The 22,525-nt window shown below is 47.7% G+C and overlaps 1 long non-coding RNA gene across 2 annotated transcripts; it reads left to right on the forward strand.

Annotated features, from left to right (window-relative positions):
* Window positions 1-2,959: 2,959 nt before the first annotated feature.
* On the forward strand, window positions 2,960-21,882 carry LOC140684288 (uncharacterized). 2 transcript variants are annotated; one of them, XR_012056343.1, is made up of 4 exons: window positions 2,960-3,132; window positions 4,123-4,306; window positions 8,769-21,374; window positions 21,647-21,882. It is a non-coding gene; the product is annotated as an uncharacterized lncRNA (long non-coding RNA). The 2 variants fall into 2 exon arrangements; XR_012056342.1 differs by having other exon boundaries at window positions 8,769-20,227; window positions 21,251-21,882.
* The last annotated feature ends 643 nt before the right edge of the window (window positions 21,883-22,525 follow it).

Consider the following 22,525-nt stretch of genomic DNA (forward strand, 5'->3'; position numbering starts at 1 on the left):
TAAGAGACCAGATGCTGAGTCTGGAGGGCTGGATTGGGCAGGATAGGATTTTATTGTCACAGGCAGCAGTGGCTGTTTGAATAAATGGCAAAAGGATTCTTTCTGCAGTCCTTGCCAACAGGTTTGTGTGATACCTTCTGCTCTGACACTTCAACAGAGGAACCAACAACCAAGTGGCCACAAGTGTTGGAATCTTCCTACAGATAAATTAATTTGTCACTTCTGAAATACTGTAGAAGAGATTCTTACATTGCCTACACAACTTGTTTACATAAAAGGCTTCCAGGCTAACACCCTTTATAAAGTCAAGTTACTGGTGGTCCTGCCCATGGCAGGGGTTTGGAACTAGGTTTTTAGGGTCCCTTCCCACCCAAACTATTCTTTCATTCTTTGCATGTTTGGAATAATGTGATCTGAATATGCTATAGCAGTTGTCTTACCACAGGACATTTTCCTCTTAGGGGAAGGAAGACTTACCTACAGCATGCAACTGCTTGCAGCATGGGCCACTCCTGGAAGTCGAGCAGTGCAATTATAGTTGCATTTCAACAACTGGCTGCATCATCCCCCAAAAACGAGAGCATATATTGTGTGATGTTTATGGCACTTACTTATTACTAATTACATTTTTGTCAGTTTAGCACATGGCTTTTCTTCCACGGATATCCCAGTGGTTTCTAAGCATAAACTTTATTGTACTTGGCCACATCACATCTCTGCTTTATTGATGAGAAAAGGGAAAGCAGTGTTGTGTGTGCTCACCTGTGGTTGCCAAACAAGGGGGTCAGGAGGAGGAGGAGGAATATTCCCAACCGGAAGGCCAGGATTCCTCACTGAGCAGGTTTGGCTTTCGCTCATGCCATCTACTGGCTGTGCTTATGCTGCTGCTCCTGGAGCTGCAAAGGGGCTGAGAAGGGTGTGGGTTGTGTTTGAGGACATTTCTCTTTCAAAACCGCGGTGAAGGAGCAACGTGAGTCCAAGTAGGAGGAAGTGCCCAAAGATCTACTGTACCCACAGCGCTCTGTTCCTACTCCAGGAAAGGGTCAGACACCTTGAGTGCCAGGGGTGGAATTTCTCTGCTCTGCCAGCTCCTGCTGCCACACCCTGATCTGAGAGCTAACTTGTAGAGTTCCTAAGTGGAACTAGTCTTTTTACAGAGGTTTTGGAAATGTCATTTCCCATCTGTTTCCCTCATTTCCACTTGATAGTCATTATTTGCTGGCAGAATGATTTATGCATCCAGTACCTGAGGGCACATTTCCCATTTTTCCAGCCCTGCAATCAGTTCTCCCTTCACCTCCTCTCTCTGCAAACCTGCTGGAGAGTTGTTAGCCTTTCACCCTGGGTGATTTACTAGGACAATAACGTATTAGCCAACAGTTATACCTGGCAGAAGGCCCCACCATGCCAGCCTAAAGGAGGGGATACAGCAGAAACGTCAGGGAGCTATTCAGGCCTTAGAGTCAGCACCAAGAGAAAAGTGCCAGGGTTAACAGGCTGGCCTTAGGAACAAGGCCAGTTATATGCTGTAGTGAAATACCAGCTAATGGCAGCTCTGTCTGGGTAGTCTTAGGATGTTCAAAGGATATTCACTACTGTTGATTTGCTGGGCCTAAGACCATGAGGGAGGGAATAATGTATGGCAAAACTTGTTTTTCAAGACTAACAAAGGATATAAAATAAAACTGTTAGTTTCACTGGTAATGAATTATATTTTTGTGTAGTGTAATGGCATTTTCCTGTGATGAACCAGGGATGAATGTGGTGTTTCCCAGTTCTCTCCTTTTCCACTCTAGAAACCTCTTGTGCTGTGTGGATCTGGAAGGATCCAGATCCAGAGCAGATGTTTCAGTTTAGACTTAAAATTTCTCTCCATATGTCTGTGTGTAGGTGTGATGCATCACTGGAGACTCTGAAATCAGGCTCAGCAGGGTCCTACAGACATGCTGGTTTTACCCAACAGCCAGCTCTCTGATTTCTCCTCGATCAGAGTCCCATGGATATTTGTGGTTCATAGAGGTAGGATGCTCCAGGATACTCTCATAAGGGAACTGAGCACTCATTGGTATAGTTGAAATTAAAATCTGAAAAGGCTGTCAGTCTAGAGGCTTGAAAAGAGGTACCCTAAACTGTTGACAAAATTTGATCCAGATGTTAGTTGGGGGACAGAGTAGCAGTGGTGCAGCATATGCTGGCACAGCAATTGCAAGGAGGAGCCTTTAGGGAAACATACACAGCAAAAGAAAGGAAACTGGATGAAGTCTTCGCATTCACATCTACAGCTGAAGGAATTAGTCCTCAAACTCGGTGAGTGAGACTATGGATGTAGGCCCCATCTGTGACAGCTGGTTGGGGTTTTCCAAGTCAGGGATACCCCAAAACAACATCCACTGCCCTGGAGGAGTTCAGGTCTTGTTCATCATCAGTCAGTCTTTTTACTTCAAGGGGACTCCGCTGGCTTTCTTGGTTCACCCTTGGTACCTGGAAGCAAAATCAGGGTTTTGAAGTGAGAATTGATGACACTCAGTATATTTTGAGACCCCGAAATCTCACAACAAACAGCTCAAAACGTGTGAGTGAATTTACTTAACTCTGCTAAGACCTCACAAACCCATGTTCTGCACTTTCCTACCCTCCTGTAAGGGTCTCTGCTACCTAAACAACAGCAATGGCAGTGCGTGGAAGAGGAGCGCTCAGAACGGGTTATGTGTGCGCTTACGGTGAAGTTGTGATGTGATGCAGCCCTCAGGGCTGCCTTGGGCTGGGCTCTAGGGCTGCCTTGGGCTGGGCTCTAGGGCTGCCTCCGCGCTGCTTCACCGTGACGGTGCCGTTCGGGTGCCGGCGGGGCTTGCCCGGCACGTCAGCAGCGCGATGCCAGCGGGAAGCGCCATCACTGCTTCCCGCGGGGCGGGCCGGGAACAGAACGCGCCCCGCGCAGGCCCGGCCCGCCAGGTGGCGCTGTGGCACCGCCTCACGGAAACCGCGCTTCCAGAAACTCCACAGCGCGCTGCGGCCCGGAGCTTTCTGCGGAACCCCCGACACACCGACACACAGACAGACGGACACGGAGCTCTGCCCTCGGCACCCATGCGGTTTGCAGCACATTCACCTGCCGCGGAGCGGAAAGAAAAGGTGTGGGAGCAGCGGGGCGGGGGGGGGGGGGGGGGCGCGGTTCAAAAATCAACCATGGAGGTGAGCCATGTGCAGATCTCCTGCAGGACCTGTTTGTTGGAAGGCACGTCTGTGTGTGCAGATACGATAGGTGCCATCAGTTTGGGTCCCTGGCACTTCCTCGAGCCCTTGGAAGTCTCTTTGTCGTGGGAGGCACCGTGAGAAATGCTCGGAAGGGCTGTGGACCCGTTTCTCCAGCCCGCTGGTGGTTGCAGGGTCGCTCCCCCAGTCCCCACAACATCTGAGCCACGCAGACCGACAGCTTCACCAAGGGTCCGGGCTGCCCGCCTTTGTGAGCTCCGGCAGGGCGGAGGGAGATGGAGAGCTTGAATTAAGGTCCAGGTATTAAACTGCAGGCACCCAGGAAACCTACACAGGCTAATCTTGACAGGAGAGTGGTTACAAAGGCTCAGAAGTAGCGAGAGATAACAAATGCTTCTTTTCTGCACTAGGCTGAGAAACAAAACTGTCTGCGGAGGAAGCTGCCACCCCCACCCCCATCCTCCTCCTCCCCCTTCACGTGTACCCACAGGAGCTGCCCAGAACTGGGGCTGCACCCTTCTGCCATGGCCTGTTTCTAGACAGCGTTAGGTATATGCTGAATATTGCCACTCCTCCAAAGGAGTCTGGTGACAAAGAGGCTTCAGGAAATAACTTCTGGCTTGGTCTGGAGAAAATTCCGTGTTGCCTAGGTGTGACTTCTGAGCAGAATGGTCTTCTGCTATGTTTTGCCACCCAGTGCCTACAACAGGGCTGTTACTCGTGTAGGCTGTGCTGCAGGCTGGCTGGGGGCTCTTTCCCTGGGTTCACCCAAGACCTCTGGCCCGTTCCAAGTCAACGCCTCTCCACAGTCCAGTCCTCTTCTAAAGTGGGGGGCTACCCCAAGACAACATCCACTGTCCCTGGAGAAGGAATTCAGGTCTTGTTCATCATCAGTCTTTTTACTTCAAGGGGACTCAGCTGGCTTTCTTGGCTCACTGTTGATACCTGGAAGTAGCATCAGGGTCTGTGAAGCTTCAAGACCCCGTCCTTCTGCTTGAGAGCTTGAGGCCAGAACAGCCCGACTCCAAACTCATGGAGAAGTGAATCAGCTCCCAGACTTGCTGGACCCCTGCTCCAGCAGCATGGCAACAAGGTGGTTAGATGCTTAATCATCTTATGGTCCAGAGAGGAAGGCAGAGCTCTGGTCTTGGATTTCCCTGATCCCAGCTGTCTCTCAGGAATCCAGCATGTAATGCCTTGCCCTTTCTGGTACCTGCTGGATTGAAAAGAAGGGAAAACAGAAATGTTAATGATCTTTCTGTTGGCCCAAATTCTCATGGGCATTACTTCCCCAGGATCTGGAAAACCTTGGGCAAACAACAGGGGTAATTTTCAAGAGTCTCCATTTCATCTGGCTTCACAGACTTTGTTGCTTTATCCTTAGCTTAACAGTGATGCCATCCATTCTCAGTTCAACTCTCAGGAACAGCACCAGCAGAACTGGCAACACTCTTGCTCTTCCTATAGCACATTGCCAATGCACCTCCATCCTCCATCATCCAGCATGCAGGCAGCATCACTGGCTGGCTAACAGCACCTCCCTGGCTCCAGGGATGGGGGCACTGAGTCTCAGACCACACAGAAGAGCTCCTCTTCACAGCCCATCCTCTACTCTGGGTTCACTTGTTTTCCTTTTTACTCCAAAAAGCAGGTTCAGGTCATTTTCAGCTCCAAGTCCTCCAAGAATAAATACCACAGTCAAAAGGAAGTGTTTGGGAATATTCATTTACTGAGAAAACCCTCCACCTTTTCTGGGAAAGAAAACCTTTTCTGGTCTTCAGTATCTCTGGGACTTTTAGTGTTCTCTTAGGGCAAGATTGTCACTGGGGCTTGCCCTACTTCTGCTCTGAGGGACAGGTAAAGAGGGCAGGGGAAGTGTTTGCTTGCAGCAGGGTGGGAAGGAGCTGCCTGCACTTCAAAGCTCCTGAGGCTGTCCGCAGGCAGGCTGTCCCTTCGGCGGTCGGTGACGCTGGGGCGTGAGGCAAGCCCGCCACAAGGAAATGGTGAGGCCGATGGGATGTGAAAGCTGTGACTGTGTCAAAGGCAGGATGGAAACGTAGCGGTAGCACTATTTTTAGCATCTTCTTGCAGAACTTCGCTAGAGCTTGCTGGAGTCAGTGGCTGCTTCCTCTTTCCTTTATGTAAGCAGCACTGGCGAGGTTCAGATCTGTTTTTATTTAGCCACTCACACAATAGTATTGACAGGAATGTCCCTCCAGCCCCTTGCACATAAATCACCCATGGTCAGAGAGTCTTAGGTAAGGAGAAGAGAAAGCAAATCACACATCCCTGTCTCCATTTCAGGGCTGTGAGAGGTGGAAACTGAGGCTGAGGCCGCCGAACGTGACTCTTAGTCACATCAGCAGGGGATTTTGCAATGTGGAGGGTGCAGGGTGGAGGGCAGGCAGCGTGCAAGCAAAACTGAAGCACTTTGTGAGGGCCTTTGGTTGAACTTCTCCAGCTGCAAGACCAGGGTATCATTGCCCTGCAACTCTCACCTTCCTGCTCCACTTCAACCTCCTCGTGTGCTCAAGGTGTGTGGAGGTGGCAGGGTTTAACACACCTCAAATTAGCATGGGGCACTCTGGAGAGCAGTAGGCTGCCATGAGAGTCCTCTGCCTGTTTCCCTTTAACATTTGCAGTACTAAATTACTCCTACACCTGCTCTAGGGAAAGGCATAGGGGAGAGACCATTCCTAAGCCAGATGAGAGAGAAGGTGAGGCAGCAAAGTAGAGGAACAGATACAACTTTTCTGAACAGGCTGTAACCACCAAGACATGTTACAGACTGACTCCAGTTGCCAGGGGTTCAGATGAGTTTGACTTGCAGTGTCCAGTTTAGGAACAGGCTGGGAAGGACAATGTCCAGGCCTAGGCACCCAGAGCTTGCTCCTGGTCACAGAAAATCTGGTTCCCCACCTTATTGTCAGAGAGGAATGAGATCACTGTAGGGATGGGAGAAAAGCACATTCTGAGTCAAACCAGATACAGTTCTGGGGCATTTCCAGAGCAAACTCTTCCAAAGCCTGGCAATAGTAAGGAGTAGCAATGGAATGAGCAGATGAAAATCATGCTTACTCTGGCTATAGGGCTTGATGTGCCTAATAGGCAACACAAACCCTGTCCCATGCGTGAGTCTTCCTGCTAATAATCTTTATATACCACACATTTAACACCATTCCCAGAAACCTAGAGCTCCTGAGAGTCTCTCAAGTATTTCTGCAAGATTCTGTTTTGTGTCTCATATTTCATACTGTCTTTCAACCCCACAGCAGATGCATCAATTAGCTGTATAGGCTATTCTTAAGCTGGATTGATTAAGGCAGTATATTGACTCCTTGAATGAGAGATGTGGATGGAGAAATGCTCTGCAGTGTGGCAACTTTATTTAGAAATGGGGAATCCTTTATAGGTAGGTAGTGAGGAGAGCAGTGAAGGCCAGGGCACTGCTGTCCCAGGGAATGTTCTGGAAGGTCTCGCTGGCCTCTAGGTGGCAGCCCCATTGCTTCCCCAGCATGCCGGGAGACAGAAACCTTTTCAAAAGCGGGCCATAAACACTGCCTTCACACTTTCTACCCAAAACCCAAGGGCAGGCAGGACTGCATTCTAACAAACTCTTTTGGCTTTTTTTCTCTCAGGAAATCAGAGCAATAGCAGCTCCATTGGGCCTTACACAAGCTGTTACCGTGCGCTGGCTGATGCACTGGCAGGTCTGCTGGGGGACAGCCATAGTCTCCTTAGCACATTGTACTTGGCCTTGGGGGATACAGGGCTGTGAACCTAACAAGAATCTAAACTCTACTTTGCCAAAACTACCTGTACAGTAAATTGCTTTAATAGTTTCAATAAAAAAGTACAGACAAGCATTTAATGGCCTACAGCCGCTTCAAATCTCCGTGACTCCATTTTAAGGTTTGAATGATTCTATTTTTGAAGCACAGCGACAAAAAGGGAGAGTTGACATAGCTAATGTTGACAGATGTATCTTCATTCTCTCTCTATTTTAAATGAGACAAAACACAGTCTTCTGAAGGAGAAGGGTCATAATTATTTCCGTGATATACGGAAATAGAGATGTTGGCAGTGAGAATCATGGGAATCTACAGAGCTGGCTATCAGCAGAAAATGTTAATAAATTGTCTTTCTGATTAAAGTTACTTAGTTAACTTACTTGGAAGTATCCCATTTCTGTATTTCCTGAAAACTCATAATCATCACTTCTTGCCTCCTCACAACACCATGAGACCTACGTACTATATTCTAAGAGGTGAGTGAGACTGTTACCCAGACTTGAAAGGTGTTCAGTACCTAGAGATGGAGAGTGGGGTGTAGTTGCCCAGCCTGCACTGACATCAAAAGGCATCAGGAGCAATGCCCTTTAGAAATCCAATTAGACATTATGACAGCATCTTCAAGTGCCTTGTTACCTGCAGCACAACTCCTCAGACGATTCATGGGAAGCGTGTGTCAAAACCCTGCAAGAACAAACTGTGCAAACAAGGCAGATGACATCCACAGGGTACAGAAATCTGACATTTTTTAATTGATAGCTTGGGCAGGTGATAATGAGATAGGAAGAATGTCCTCTTGGTGCGTAATTCTCTTGTGCTGGTGCCTGGTATGAGTGACAGGCCTGGAAGTGGAGCAGGGCTACGGCAATTTTGTAGGGCCAACAAAGCTGGGGGGCTCAGGAATGCATTTCTCATGGTAGCAGAAGTTCTCGGATCACGGGCTTGTCAGAGTGAATATACTTTGCTCAGTGCCAAGAAGCGTAAAGGAGAATAAATATATTAGAAAAAGGGAAACAACTTTTAAGGTAGTTTTTTAGTTTGGTTGTTTCGAGTTTTCTTCTGCTTTAATAAAGCAAAAGAAAATTTGCAAGAAATTTATGGTCTGATTTGAATCCTACTAATGCTCATGGAAATCCCTTTAGTGAATACTGGACCAGGTCCAAGAAAAGCAGGTTATTATTCCCTTAACTTCTATTAATCCATAACGGTTCCTTTCTCCAAGCAGTTTTGTTAAATCTTGCCAGTAGATTTAATGTGAGCCTCATCAGCAGTGGACCTGGATAAAACACTGGGATCAGCTGCCTCTTAACTCTAAGTCTTTCAAGGACAGTGGTGGTAACGGAGGATGCCTTGACTACATGGCAGGTACCTGTAACCTTGGCCTGAGCATCCTGTTAAGATCTCTAATGGCAACACCCAGCTGAGAGGTGTGACCTCTCTGTCTTGCACTGAGCTGCTCTGCCAGGTGGGTGATTTTAGCACAGCAAAACCAGAACAGCTCAATAAAATGGTTTGGTTGTAGTCAAAAAGTGCAAAATAAGTCTCCTTTGGAACAGACAGGTAATGGACAGGAAATGTTCTCATGTAGCCAGGACTAAACACGGCCAGGCACCTGGAAGCAATCTTTCCCCTAGTCTGGGAGACTAGAGATGAGAGGAAGGAGGTTCCAATCCCAGCTCTACCAACAACTGGGTACTGTTTTTAATGTGCCACTGCTACAAAAGAGTTCAATGAGAAAACTCAGCTCTTGTTTCATTGCCCTAGGGATAGAAGAGTGCTTCCGGGGAGTTTTGCACTTGCATCACTCTACACCTGTGCTGTCCTCTGCAAACCAGTTTGAGTTTGCAAAGCCAAGAGGTTTGAGCCTGGAGTACTTGTGTTGCTGGTAAGGATATAATTTCTGCATGGTTTGGGATCTTTTCTGCTGTTTGGAGAGTAAGTCTGTATGGTGGTATGAACAGTGAGTTTGACTTGAAACTAAGACTAAACCCTCAATTGCCCATATAAATATCTACCAATACTTGGAAATTTACATTGAAGGCTGTACCCACAGTACCTTCACCACATTTAAAGGCTGGAAATATAACTTGGGATAATTTGCTAGCCTTTCTTTCTTTCCCTGTACTGTTTCTTTGCTCTATGACTGGGATTATCATAGTGAATGTAGGCTCAGCCTGGACTGAATAAGTTTTTGGAGGTGTGGTTTTGAATCACAGGGTAACTATGACTGCTCCTGGTAAGGTGGAACAGTCCTCACACATCCCACCAGCTGTTTGTCATTCTGTGATGCTGGGGTGCTTTACAAGGTGTAGACTGGGAGCCTCTCATGCATGAACACAGAGGTTCCTGTTGAGGCACAAGGCAAGGAAGCTGGTGGTGAGCCACCAAAAACAGGGAACAGAAGCTGCACCCTCCATCCTCCTGGGCTATAAACAAAAAAGGCCCACTTCTCAGGTCCCAGGAAGCTGAGAGCTGCTCCAGATCCACCCTTGTGTAAGAAGAAAACACACCCCATGCTTTTGCCAACATGTGGCTGCAGGTTCCTGACCGCAGCCAGAGCCAGCCCTCGCTGACGATGTGTGGCCCTAGGGTGGTGTGACACTGTGCCTCTTGGGAGCAGGGCTGTCCAGGCTGGTGCTGGAGTAGGCTTCCCCAGCTTCCCCTTCTGCTGGGTGCTGCCCCTGTGAAACAGCCTCCAGCCATCTGAAAATTCAGTATGGCACTCTATCTTCCACAACAAAGATTTTGTTAAGCAGTTTTATTTTTCTAAACATGACGCAGCTCTGTTGTAAGTTTCTCAATGCCTGCCTCAAGCAGTTCATCTGAGCTGTTCCTCCCATGCTAATCTCTGTGATCTGTGGCATGCATACAGCATTGATGAGAACGGGACCTCCCCTCTGCTGCACCATATTTGCCAGAACAGGCATAACTCAAGATAACCAGATTTGAAACAATCAGAGCAGGAAGCAGCAACAACTGGCCTGGAGGAAAGGCAGGGAGGGAGTTGCCCATATTTAGGGGGCAGTATTTAGGGGGGTGCCTGATTTGTGGTATCTGATGTCTTTTCATACTCTAGCCTCACCTACAAAGGCAGGATGTAAAGCTTGCAGAATCATCTCTCATCTCCCTGGCTTGAGCACTTGAGTTTAGATCTGTACAATGTCCTGTTTAGCTGCAGTGTTTTGTGTGTGGGTATTGACCTATGCACGTGCATGACAAAGAACTCCAGAGCTGCAACTGGTTCTGACACCAGTGTCATCACTGAGGATGGACAAGGTGGCAGACACTCATGTTATTTTTTCTCTAGAGTACATGGTCCCGAAGGCTGGTGCTGGTGCAGCAGCTGATGCTTCCCAGGATTTGCACCTTGCAGTCTGTACCCAGCAAATACAACCAGGACCTACACACGGTGGGGGTCAGGACAGGCCGAGGCAGATCTGCAAGTGCCTTCCCTGACGAGCTGACGGCTTAGTCACCTCACCAGGGCTCTCCACAAAAGCCTGTAAACACCACCCACAGCTCCCTGCAGGAGTCCTCACCATCGGGCTCTGCCAGAGCCCTGTCCTCCTGCTCCCTGTGCCAAGGGTCACGAGCTGGACCAGCAGCTGGGTGCCAAATGTGGGCTGTAGCCCAGTGCAGCCGGTCTGCCAGAGGTCATCACACGCCTCCTTAAGCAAACAGGGATCCACGCCAGTTGATAAATCATTTACGAGAAGTCAGAAGCAAAGAACTAGATTAACCAGGTCACTGGGTGTCCTGGGGGAATGACGTGTCAGTGGAGCTGAAACAGCAGATCCCACAGTTGCAATCTGTTGCCTTCTTCTGTCCTGACAGCAATTCATGGAAATCCCTGGAACTAGACACCAGATATGGAAAAACCCATTAGCTCATCCCAGTCAGCTCACTAGTTAAAGCAGTCCACTCCCACTGTGAATTTTCTGGCAAAGTTAAAAATGTCTCAAGAGAGGGGATTTCCACCAGCTTCTTTCTCAAGGGGAAACTATTCCACCTATCAGGAAGGCTGCCCTGTGGTGATATTTTTGTAAACCAGAAGTAACTCCAGAACCCAAGAGAGAAAAAACAAAAAAGGTTTCTGCTGCAGGAACTGGGGCAGTGATGTTTTTCTGCCTGAGCAGATACGTGCCACATGGAGCACGTCTCCAAATGGAAACTCTGTGGGTACACGTGTTTACACAAAGCCACCGAGGTGTGCTCATGTGTGTGTAAATACACTCGTGTCCTCCCTCCCCTTCCCAAGGGTGGGATGACCTTGTGCCTTCAGCACAGGCAGTGTGTTGGAGTGTGATATCACACCTAGCTCACTTTTGTGCAGCTCCACTGACATAAAGGTGCAGCACGTTGCTCTGAGGAGGGAAGGCACACATGAAAGACAGGAGGCACTAGCTGATGGTGGTGCTCCAGCACTCACTTCCTCTGTGAACAGGGAGAAGTTGCTTCTCCTCAGCTGAGCCAAGAGAAGAACAGCCCCCCTCTCCCCCCCACTGCTGGGGGCTCTGAGGCTTGGTGCATTAAGGGTTGAAACCCAGCATGAATAGGAAAGATGGTGCAATGCAGAGCTGTCTTCCTGAGGTTGACAACAAAAGCCTTGGGAATTTTGGCAGCTAAGCTTTTCAGCACCTGGGAAGCACTTTGGGACAGCGGGGAAATAAATTAGCTGTGTGATGGCATTTAAAGCCTTATCATTAGTTTCAGAACTAATTCTGCATTTAGATGAATGGGTGTAGCACACGTTGCTGAGCTGGAGCCTGCAAGAGATAGTGAGGATTGCTCCTTGTTCCCATGTAGAAATTTTTTGGCCAGCAAAACTATAACTTGCTGTCTTGGTGGATTAGGTCTGGGAGCAGGGGTCTGTGGCTGGGGTAGGCACAGGAGCTACACCAGCAGCAAACAAGCCCTGTGCTGTTCAGGGCTCTGATTACCTGTGCCACTGGGTGTTGACTTATGCCACTTAGAAGAAGGCGGGGTATTACCTGGGTGTTTACTCTATATTTGTGACTCCTCAACTAGTCATTTTATTTGTCTCTCACAGCTGACACAGCTGTCTTCCATACTGGGGACCCCTGAAATTTAGGCACTGTGTTTTACACTGTTCTAAGGACTGAAGTTTCCTTTCTCAGCAGTGGTGCTGACACTGTGCACTCTGTTACTGCAGGACAGCTGATGTGCTGACCGTACCTAGCTTTGGCCTGGGCTTTCTTCTCTGCAGGGCTCTTCCTTTGTTCTGTTTAGCACAAAACACACTGAAGCGTGGACAGGGGCTATAAAAAAACAACATGAACTGTGGAAAAGGATCTAACCAAGGAGGCACAGGTCACACTCTGGGCCTTGACTGGGTCCCTGCAGTTGCTGTCAGGTTATAGCCAGCTGACCTACTGAGCCCCTTGCCCCTTGCACTGTGGAAGGATAAGAGCAAGTAGAGCCCAGTAATATTTTAACTAAGAGATTAACTTTCTGCCAGTTCAACAACAACGAATCTTCTGTTTCTGTGGATGAATGGTGCTGACTTGAGGCTCTTCCACATGCCAGTCCAAGCTCTCCTGCCACTGGTTGCTCTGCCCTCCGAGGAAAACTCCCATTTAAGCCTCAGACAGGAAAAGAAACCTCAGCTCTAGAGACAACAGCCTAGAAAGGTGTTGTCCTGACTCTCTACAACTCCTGTCTCTGGCACAGTGTGAGTGGCACTTAGTTCCTAAAGGAGGGCCAGAGAAATGAACTACCCATCTGCCTTCTAGATGCTCAAGACTCACTCATTTTCCTACTAAGTCCCAGTGCACCTCAAACCCACACATGATGGTTGAAACAGATGTAGAGAGGCTTCTAAACAGTCCTGGCACTCAAATGCATTCCCTTCCCACTCTGAAGTGCTTTTGAGACCCTTTATCTCTCACACTTTGAAATTTGTGGACATTTTGCTATTGCTCTCAACAGGTACATTACCAGCCCCTGAAAGACAGGTCCCAGTCCCACAGAAATCAAGATGGATCTTTCTGCAAACTTCGTCATGGCAATGCAAACAAGTTTTGCACGTGACAAGGCAAAAAGCAACACCAGATTCACGGAAATGAAGGTTGCAAAGGTTATATTCCAAAGATGAAAATACCAAGTGTTTTATTTTAAAACAGAAGTTACGATTTGTGCAGGGACAGCTGACCTCCCCTCCAGGGGCATGAAGCTGGGGGCAGCAGCATCTCATGGGGCCCAAGTCCCAGCCAGACCAGCCAGTCTCAGAAAGGGGAGCTGACTAATCTGAGTCGTCTGCAATGAGCTGGGCATGAGTGAAATCATGCCCTGTGTAAACAGTGTGAAAAGCAAGGGAAGATGATAAGGAGCTGGGGTTTTTTATTATTGTTGTTGTTGATTCTGTGTGGGAGAGGGTAACAACATAGGTGAGGATTTTAAATAGCAAAGCAAAAGCAAACAGCAGTGGCAACATGTGGCCCTGGATGTTCAGCTGTGATGAGACACTGAAGGTTCTGTTTCCCAATGCTTGTAGTGAGCCACTTTTAGAAGGCTTGGTTTCCATTAAGTGCTCAGCACTTAATAACAACTACCTTCACAAAGAACTGGGGCCATAATTTTTGTCTCCTGACCATGTGCTTTGACAGCCATTTCCACTTGAGAGGCAAACATTTTCCTTCCATCACCTCACAGAGCAATCTTTCCTCCCTCAGACATTTGCACCAGGACTGTATGGGCAGAAATTAACCCAGGCCCCAAAAGAGAAGGTGGGGAGACCTTGCCCAGCACGCAGATTGCTTGCAGATCCTTGCAGTGCAGTGGTGGAATCAACCAACACCCTGGTACAGGGTGTGTGCCTGTGATGTGGTGGAGGAGCACATGGTCGCTGATTTTCAACTGCCTACCTCTGTTCTGTGCGTGGCCTTGCGTTAGTTTCAGGCCTAATAACATCATGATATCATAATGATATATCACACTCTGATGACAACACCGCATGGAGTAAGCCACAGCAATCTGATCTCATTCTGCAAACGCAGAGATGAGTGTTGCTGCTTCACAGGACAAGTGGGTGGCAGGTAGATGGAGCTGGCACTGCCTGTATTGTCAGGCCTGGGTGGGAACGTGACCTGCTGGATTCAATTAGGTGGCTGGGAGCTTAACGCCTCAGCTCTAAATCAACCTCAGCGGTTACGGGTGAGTCACCAGACCTATCTGCATTCACTTCTTCCATCTGTGAAATGGTGACAATAATATTTCTTCACCTGATGGAGGAGGGAAGGGAGCGTGTGTACAAGAATGACTAAATGTTTACAAAGCACCTTGTGAGCAGTGCACAGGCTCTGGATGTGCTTAGAAGGAACCTGCGTTTTTCCCTCTGCTCTGGGTTGCACCATACTGTGAGGTATAAACACTCCCTTCAGAGTCAACAGTTTCTTATGAGGGCAAATGGGATAACTCCTCAGGAGAGAAACAGAGAGTGAGAACTTCACGTGTTACCAGCAATTTCAATAGATTCCATTCAAGGAAAAGCAAAGTAACCTTTTAAAAGATAATAATAAAGCAGAAAATCAAATGAGCTGTGACCAGTATTTCTTTTGTGATGGTACTGTGACCTTAGGTTTCACTTCTCAAATGGGAACGAGAACAGAGAAGTGAATCCCCTTGAAATAAAAGTGAAGTTAATAACGGGACGCCTTTAGCTCTTACCACATCCTGTGTATGCTGATCACTCTGCTTGTAGCTGGCAAGAGCACTTCTAGATTTTTCTTTACCATGTTAATTCTTTGCTGAGTCAAACCATGTTGTATAAACAGTTGGGAAAAAGCCTTCCTGCATCTCCCCTCCAGCACTGCAGTGCCACGCGCCCATCCTGCTCCCTTCCCCTGTGTGTGGGTGTCTGTGCCCACAGTACTGCTCCTCTGCCCTGCCAGTACAGACCCACACTCCCCACGGCTGGCAAAGCCACTCAGTGAGCTCTCACAGTGAATGAGCACTCACACAGCCCTGCTCACCCTTGCTCCCTGTCACAGCTCACACTGCCACAGTTTCGAGTGCTCACTCACAGATGTGTGATGGCCACTCGGTGTCTTGCTACGTGCTCACTACCACTTGTTCTTATGCACATACAAAATTCTTTAAGCCAGCACAAGCACACACAAGTATGCACACTCAGTCTAATACATGCACAGAACCACTTATTGTTTACTTTTTCTGGTATAAAAGAGAGGATCTGCAAAGGGATCCAGACAGGCTGGATCATTGGCTGACGCCAGTGGTATGAGGTTCATTAAAGCAAAGTGCTGGGCCCTGCACTTGGATCACAACAATGCCATGGAGATGGGGAAGAGTGGCTGGAAGGCTGCTCAGCAGAGCAGGACCTGGGAATGCTGGTCAACAGATAGCTTAACATGAGCCAGCATGTACCCAGGCAGCCAAGGAGGCCAGTGGCATCCTGGCCTGTATCAGCAATTGTGTGGCCAGCAGGACCAGGGCAGTGATTGTCCTCCTGTACTTGGCACTGGTGAGGCCACACCTTGAAATCTGTGCTCTGCTCTGAGGCAGTGGAGCTGGTGGAGGGTCTGGAGAGTAAGTCTGATGACAAGCTGCTGAGGGAGCTGGGGGTCTTTAGCCTGGAGAAAAAGAAGCTCAGGGGAGACCATATTGCTCTCTACAACCACCTGAAAGGATGCTGAAGCCAGGAGGGGGTTGGTCTCTTCGCCCAGGTGACAAGTGACAGGACAAGAGGAAATGAACTCGAGCTGCACCACGGGAGGTTCCGGTTGGACATCAGGAAGAATTTCTTCACTGGAAGGGTTGTCAAGCATTGGAATGAGCTGCTCAGGGAGGTTGTGGAATAACTATCCCTGGAAGCATTCAAGAAATTACTGAATCTAGAACCTAATGCTATGGCTCAGTTGACATGGTAGTGTTTGGCCAAAGGTCAGACTCAATAATCTTGGAGGCCTTTTCCAACCTTAATCATTCTATGTTTCTGCGAAATGAATGCACTTCACAAATGCAAACTGGTCATATAGATACACAACTCAGCTATGGGACAGAGCTCCAGACCTCTCCACAGCGTCAGCATTGCAACAACCTTCCTCCTGGGATGAGCTTTGGAGCTGAGGGTTCAGGAGATGTGGATTAGTTAGCATATTAATTCACAGTACCGCTAATTTATTGGTCTGATTTAGGCTGAATACATCTTTTGGTGCATTACTGGTTTTTGCTGCTGCTGCTGCTTTTCATTCTGTCTATACTGTTGGAGGCAACTGTAGGATCTTCCCTTCATCAGCACACTTCCTCTTATGAACAGTTTCACTTAAAAAGCCTTTACCATCTACCATCCAACACCCGCTCCTCAATGGGTCTTCAGCATTTTAGTGACACTTTGAAGTTCTGGTTTGCATTTTGGAACAGCTCCATTTGCAACAGACAGGGTCACATCCACCACATCTTGAACCTGTAGGATTTTTATCCATTGACAATATTAGAGGTAACAGATTGGTCATCTTTGAGCTGCACATCTCAAACACATCTGAACTTGGAGGAGGGGGAGAAGTTTGCTCAGCACCCTGGCATTGTACTGGTGGGCCAACCAGCTGCCGACTTCAGTAACAATTAGTGGGCATGATTTCTCAGCTCAGTGTACACAAACGGAAAGGCACTGAGCTTTGGAGTCAGAAGACTTCTTAAAAAATATTTGATATGCTCAACAGTGCTCACTCTGTAAGCCTGGAGATAGCAAGTGTCCATCCACAGGTAAACAAAGCAGCACTGGCTGTACTCTCATTTCACACAAGACATCAGGCAACCATTGAATGGGCAGAGTTTCCTGCTGCTATGAGTTACTGCTGGACCTATTATCCAGTTGGACCAGCCACATGCAGGAGACCTAAAGAGAAAAAGTGATCTGTTTTTTCCTTGACCATCTGAGGCACTCCCATATTTCTGATTAAGCTCTTGGTACTTGCCAAGTAGCACCTCCCCCTGAAGAGCTGTGGGCTGGTATCTTGGCATTTCCCAAGTGGCACTAGAGGGCCCACATCTTTGCCCTTCCAAGAGAATTAATCCCAAATGCTTGACAGACAGGTTCCAAAATACTGTCAGTCACCTAAGGAACATAACTAAGAAAAAATGAAACCAGTAATGTTGAATTCTGTACATTTGCTTTTGAATCTAGTCTCTGACTAACACTTCAGAGTTTTCATGTTTTTCTCTGTGCTAGCTAATATGAACAGCATGCTTTTCTGAAAAATTAGATTCTCTTATGACCACATGATGTATGGAACAAAGACTTATAGTAAAAAAAAAAGAGTAGGAAAGTAGGAGGATTAGCCTTCCTCTTTTTTCAGCCCCAGTAGCCAGCAATCAATATCTCATGTGTCTGCAACACCTTTTATCTCCTTACAAAAAGCAAAGGATTGGTAAGGAGATAAGGAGGCAAGGAGGAAGCATCCTGCTGTGGATCTTCAGGGCTGCCTGGGCTTTACAACACTGAGAAAACTCTGCTGTGGAGCAGAAAATCACGTCATCCCCTCAGTGCTCACTACTTGCACTGCACGGTAGCCCAGACACCAGACCCAGTGTCTCTGCTCTTGTCAGAAGCATGATTGGCTCCTCTTTGATGACAGTAACTCCACGCTTTGCTTTTGTTTCTCAGCCAAAGGCCTACCTCCCTGTGGATCCATGGTCCCAGCACAGCATTGGCAACTGGGGGCACCCAGAAACCCTGATTGAAATAGTGACAAATATCATCCAGTCAACCATTTTCCCTCCCTGGTCATTCACACAGCATGTGGCAAATGCTCCCACCTTTCTGGTTCAGCCACCTGTAGAATATGTGGCATTTCTCCCTCTCTAGTTTCTCCACAAAGGTTTCTGTATGAAGGAAAAGTTGGAAATTCAGAAAGCATCTGTCTGCTCCCAGCCTGGCTGCCTTGCCACACACCGGGGACAGATGCCTTTGTTCTGTGTCACTTTTCTGGTCCCCCACATTTGTTTCAGAATCAACATGGTTCTTTAGTAACTTTATAAAAATAAACAAGGGCCTGATAGCCAGGTCATACTAGTAAATTATTTACACACAGCCCCCCTCTTTGATTTCTCACTGGATGAGTCTTGGTGTAGCCACGCCCTGCCAGGGACCACATTTAGCCCTGAAGTGTAGTCCCCACTCTGTGACAGCCAGGCACTGATGTGAGCAGGCTTTCAGTGCACAGGCAGGGCTTCACCAGCTGCTGGAGGTTGCCCACAAGGCAATTGCATCCAGTGGGTGTCGGCAACCTACCCTGAGCCGGCACACTGCTTGGGGTGGCTTGGCACACAGAGAAGGCTGAGTTCAGGCCGGGTATAAACTTACCAGCAGATCGCATCCAGCCGGGAACAGTACTGAGAGGCAGTGGCAAAGCACAAACTGCCTTGCAACTAATTTTAAAAGCACCTTTACAACTCTCTTTTCAGCTTACAGAGCACAAATAAACTGAAAGCATCAGCCACTTGTTGCTAAATGGAGCTATTGTTTTGTAGCCTTCCTCATCCCTGTTGCAAATGAAATAATATTATACTCCTCAACCTCCCTTCATAGATGAAGTCCCCCATTTAGCTCTGCGTTTGATCCTGATTCTATTCTTCCATGCTGCCTTTGATGGACTTTTGATCTTGACTCAGTATGATCCATCTTACAATGTTTCTTTAGGTCCTGCTTCACAGTGGGCAAGTGGGCATGGGCTGTGGTGGGTACCCAGGTTATACAGTGACGTGTTTTTCACGCTGACCACAGTGCAGGTGTCCTATGTATGATGCTCAAACAGTTATTGCCTTGTCCACTGCTGACCCTCACAACACAACTTCTAATTCAGAGGAAGAGGCTTGCCCAATTTCTTCTAAAACAGTTTGCTTTGGCATTTGTGTGCACTGAACTTTCTCCGTCATGGTGGTTAGGTTTCCAAAGTTTAGTTAGAATCTTCTGGAGTCCCTCCCAGTCCTGCCAAGACTTGCTTGCATTTATAATGCATGGTTCTCTGTTGGCAGCAAATGTTGTTGCCTTTTTATCCTTCTTCCCCTTCACTGATTTTTGTAATAGTATTCAGAGGGCTGCTTTCATCTCTGCTAGGCATGGTCCCACCACCCCCTTCCACCCAGTAAACTTTCCTTCCACAGCTGGAACATTGGCCTTTTAATGTATTTTCCCCCCATTCTGCCAGTTCTCATTCAATTTTCAATCCATGATGGGACTTTTCATACCATTGCTGCCAAGTTTATTTCATTATTGGAAAGGCCTTTATCAAAAGACCTTTTGAAAGCATAAATTACTATGGTCCCTACTTGTTCCTGATTAACTTCTTCAGAAGCTCGCAGAAGTCAACTGACTAGTGGGTCTAGTGCTCTATCAGTGCTCCTTCCACTGGGTGCTGGTCCACCAGGGTGACTGGCATGGGCGTCATTTTTCTGGAAGCCTCATATTATGCCCTGTCTGGCCTTTCTGTAAGAGGCAGCTGCTACCTGGAGCAGGGCAGGAGGGAGGAAGGAGACTGAGGTTCTGCCCGTTGTACTGTGGGGAGCAGCAGCAGGACCTGTGATGGACATGAGGGATGCTGACTCCAAGACAGTGCCACAATGCCTTGTGTTCTCCTGGGTAAACCCCTTGAGCCCAGGTGACACACAGAGCAATGTCCTGTCACTGGTACTGGCAGCTGTGCTAGGCACTATCATCCATCCCTGTGTGCTGTGCAGGGTCCACACAGGGTTAGGGCCAGCAAGAAACACCTCAGTCTGGTGTAGGATTGCCCAGGTCTCCCTGGAGAAAGCAGATTACAGCAGCCAAAGTGCCAGTCCACCATGCCCCAGGGAATGCCATATGGCAAAGCCAGTCAAAAGCCATCAGAGCAGCAGCCCTGGTCCTCCCTCACCCTCAGAGCCCAGCTCTTGTCCTTTAACGCTGAGTGCTGGCAGCACCTGCGTGCTATGATGGGTGGCAGCATGGTCCCACCACTGCCCAGCCCCACCCTCATGCCAGGATGAGAACAACACAGTTTAAATCTCCCGTGGCCAAATGTGCCAGTTAAGCTGGGGTGTCTTTCCAGGGAACTGGTGGGCACTGCCAGCCCATCCCATCCTCTGCCTTTTGCTGGTTTCCCCTGCAGTAACACCGAGTTTATGTGTGTCAGGAGACACATCCAGAAGTGGGCTATGGACCAAGAGGTTCAGAAGTGGAGCGGCCAACATACCCTCAGGATCAAGGGGTAGGTGCAATTGCCTGAGGTAAGAGCCATGTCCAGCATATTTGGATCTGGGTCTTGCTCTAACATTTGTTTAGTTTCCCAGTTTACCTGTGAAGTGCTTCAAAGGGCACTGAAAGAGTCTGCAAAGGGCAGCAGGAGCATGAGCAACTGCTGAAGTCTGAGGGAAGGCTCTCATGCTGCCGGGGCAGGCTGCAGTGGGAATTTTATCTCTGACTCCTGGATGAGCAGAACTAGGCAAGTACACAAAGCTTTCCCAATCTGAGTTCAAATGTATGAATTTACCATATCTAACGCCTCCCTGAAATCCAAACAGACTCAATTACATTCTCTTTCTGTAATGAATCAGTAATTATATTGAAGAACACTATTATTTGTTTGGCATGACCTATATAAACCCGACTTGGGGAGTGCATAGTTGGTGTGGTGCCAGTACCCTGCGTATTATTGCCTTATAAACACAACCATTGTTTGAATTTCAGATCAAAACAAACCGAGCCACGTCGCTTGTCAGTTATTAGATATCTTTTTCCCAAATGCTCACCCAGGCCATATTACAATAACAATAATTATTATTACATACTTCCTTATTGTATGTTTGTGCAGAGGTAGCACATTTGCCTTTTTCCCACACATTAGTTGCTTCTCCCTGACTCTTATGATTCACTCCTGCCTATTTCCCAATGTCCATGAGGTCTTTCTGCATTCCCAGCTGCATTTTGTCAAGACCTGCAGATTGGCACATGGACTCATGGTGCTGTATTGCACCAGCCTGCAAAGGGTTGCAAACCAGCACAGGGGCTTTACTCCTCGAGGGAATATACAAACTTAAGAAAGATGTGGACCCTGCCCCCAGGTGCTTTATAAATATTTAACTTGGTCTGATAATGTGATAAGGGCTGATAATGTGATTTGGGCAGACTAAAATTCTGCTTGGTCAGGGTTGGAAATGGACCTTCTGTGCGAAACAGGGTGGGAGGGGGGCAAGACAGAGCAGCCAAGTGATGATGCTTTCCACAGCCACAGCCACAGCTGGGAGTAGTACTCACCTTGCCCAGCTTGGGACACCCAAAATGTAGCTGTCAAATCCTCAGCAAGTTACCGATCTGCTTTTACAATCACAGAAGAGAAGCGGGTGCTTGGCTGTCAGGTGAGTCAGCCCTTCTCAAGATAAACTTCAAGATATGTGAAATGAATCATACACTTGCGGTGCCTATTTGTCTCCATTGACTATGCAGGAAGCTTGTCCAACTAATTAGGTTTAGACACCTAACTTTTAAGCACTTAAAAACACACGAGAGGAATCCCATCGTCATTGACATTCTTCATTACTGGCCTGACAAGGGAGGCAGTGGGAGAGGCTCCCTGGAAATGCCCTACCAGATTTGGAGCTAACCAAACTCCTCTATCCTCTGTGCACAGGAATCTGCAAAGCTTCACCTCCGTGTCCTCCCCCTTGGAGCTCCTACAGGCATAGGGTTCTCCAACCATGCCCAGCTGGCAGAGAGGAAAACATGTTCCCTGCTGAGGTCTGAATGAGGCAATGGTCTTGTGGGAAAAGATACAATAATGGAGCTGAAGTCTGTATTCTACATTCAGAGTAGGCAGGAGGAACAAAAAAAAAAAAAAAAAAAAAAAAGAAAAAAAAAAAGAAAAGAAAAGAAAAGAAAAAGAAAAAAAAAAAGAAAAGGAGACTTGACCTTGGCTTCCTGCCTGGTGCTAAAAGTGTGTTTTGATGGAACGGGATAGGCGGGAAAGCAAGCTGCCTCCCTAATGCAAATATCTCATGGAGCTGTAAGATGTGTGGAGTGCGACCCATGTGTTTGGAAATAAGGTTATGACAAGCTCCACTGTGAAAGGACAAAATGGTATTTTTCAGAGGGTTACAGCTAAGCCTGTTGGAGGTAAGTGGCCACCAGCACAGCAAGAAGCACCTTCTGACACCAGCACTGCATGTCACATAAATGTCATGATCTGAGAGGCTCCAGAGTTGTCTTAGACTTTGACAAAAAAGAAAATAAAAAGATGAAAGCATTTTGTCCCAGCTCTCTTTTTTGAGAAAAAAATAATGGAAACATTCCACTGGTTAATGTCTGCTGAATAATCAGCAGCCAGGGCTGCTGTGGCTGGAAACAGGCAGAGGCCAACAGAAACCACTGTGCTGCATTATCATCTTGCTGTGTATCAGCTCAGGACCATGGATGCAGGATTTTAAAAAATTGATTTTGTCCTGGTTTCTGAGATTTATGCTTTTCATGTCCTCATCCACTTGTTACATGCATTAACCATCTTATTGATACA

The sequence above is a fragment of the Taeniopygia guttata genome, chromosome 5, assembly GCF_048771995.1.
Source record: "Taeniopygia guttata chromosome 5, bTaeGut7.mat, whole genome shotgun sequence".
Taxonomy (NCBI): domain Eukaryota; kingdom Metazoa; phylum Chordata; class Aves; order Passeriformes; family Estrildidae; genus Taeniopygia; species Taeniopygia guttata.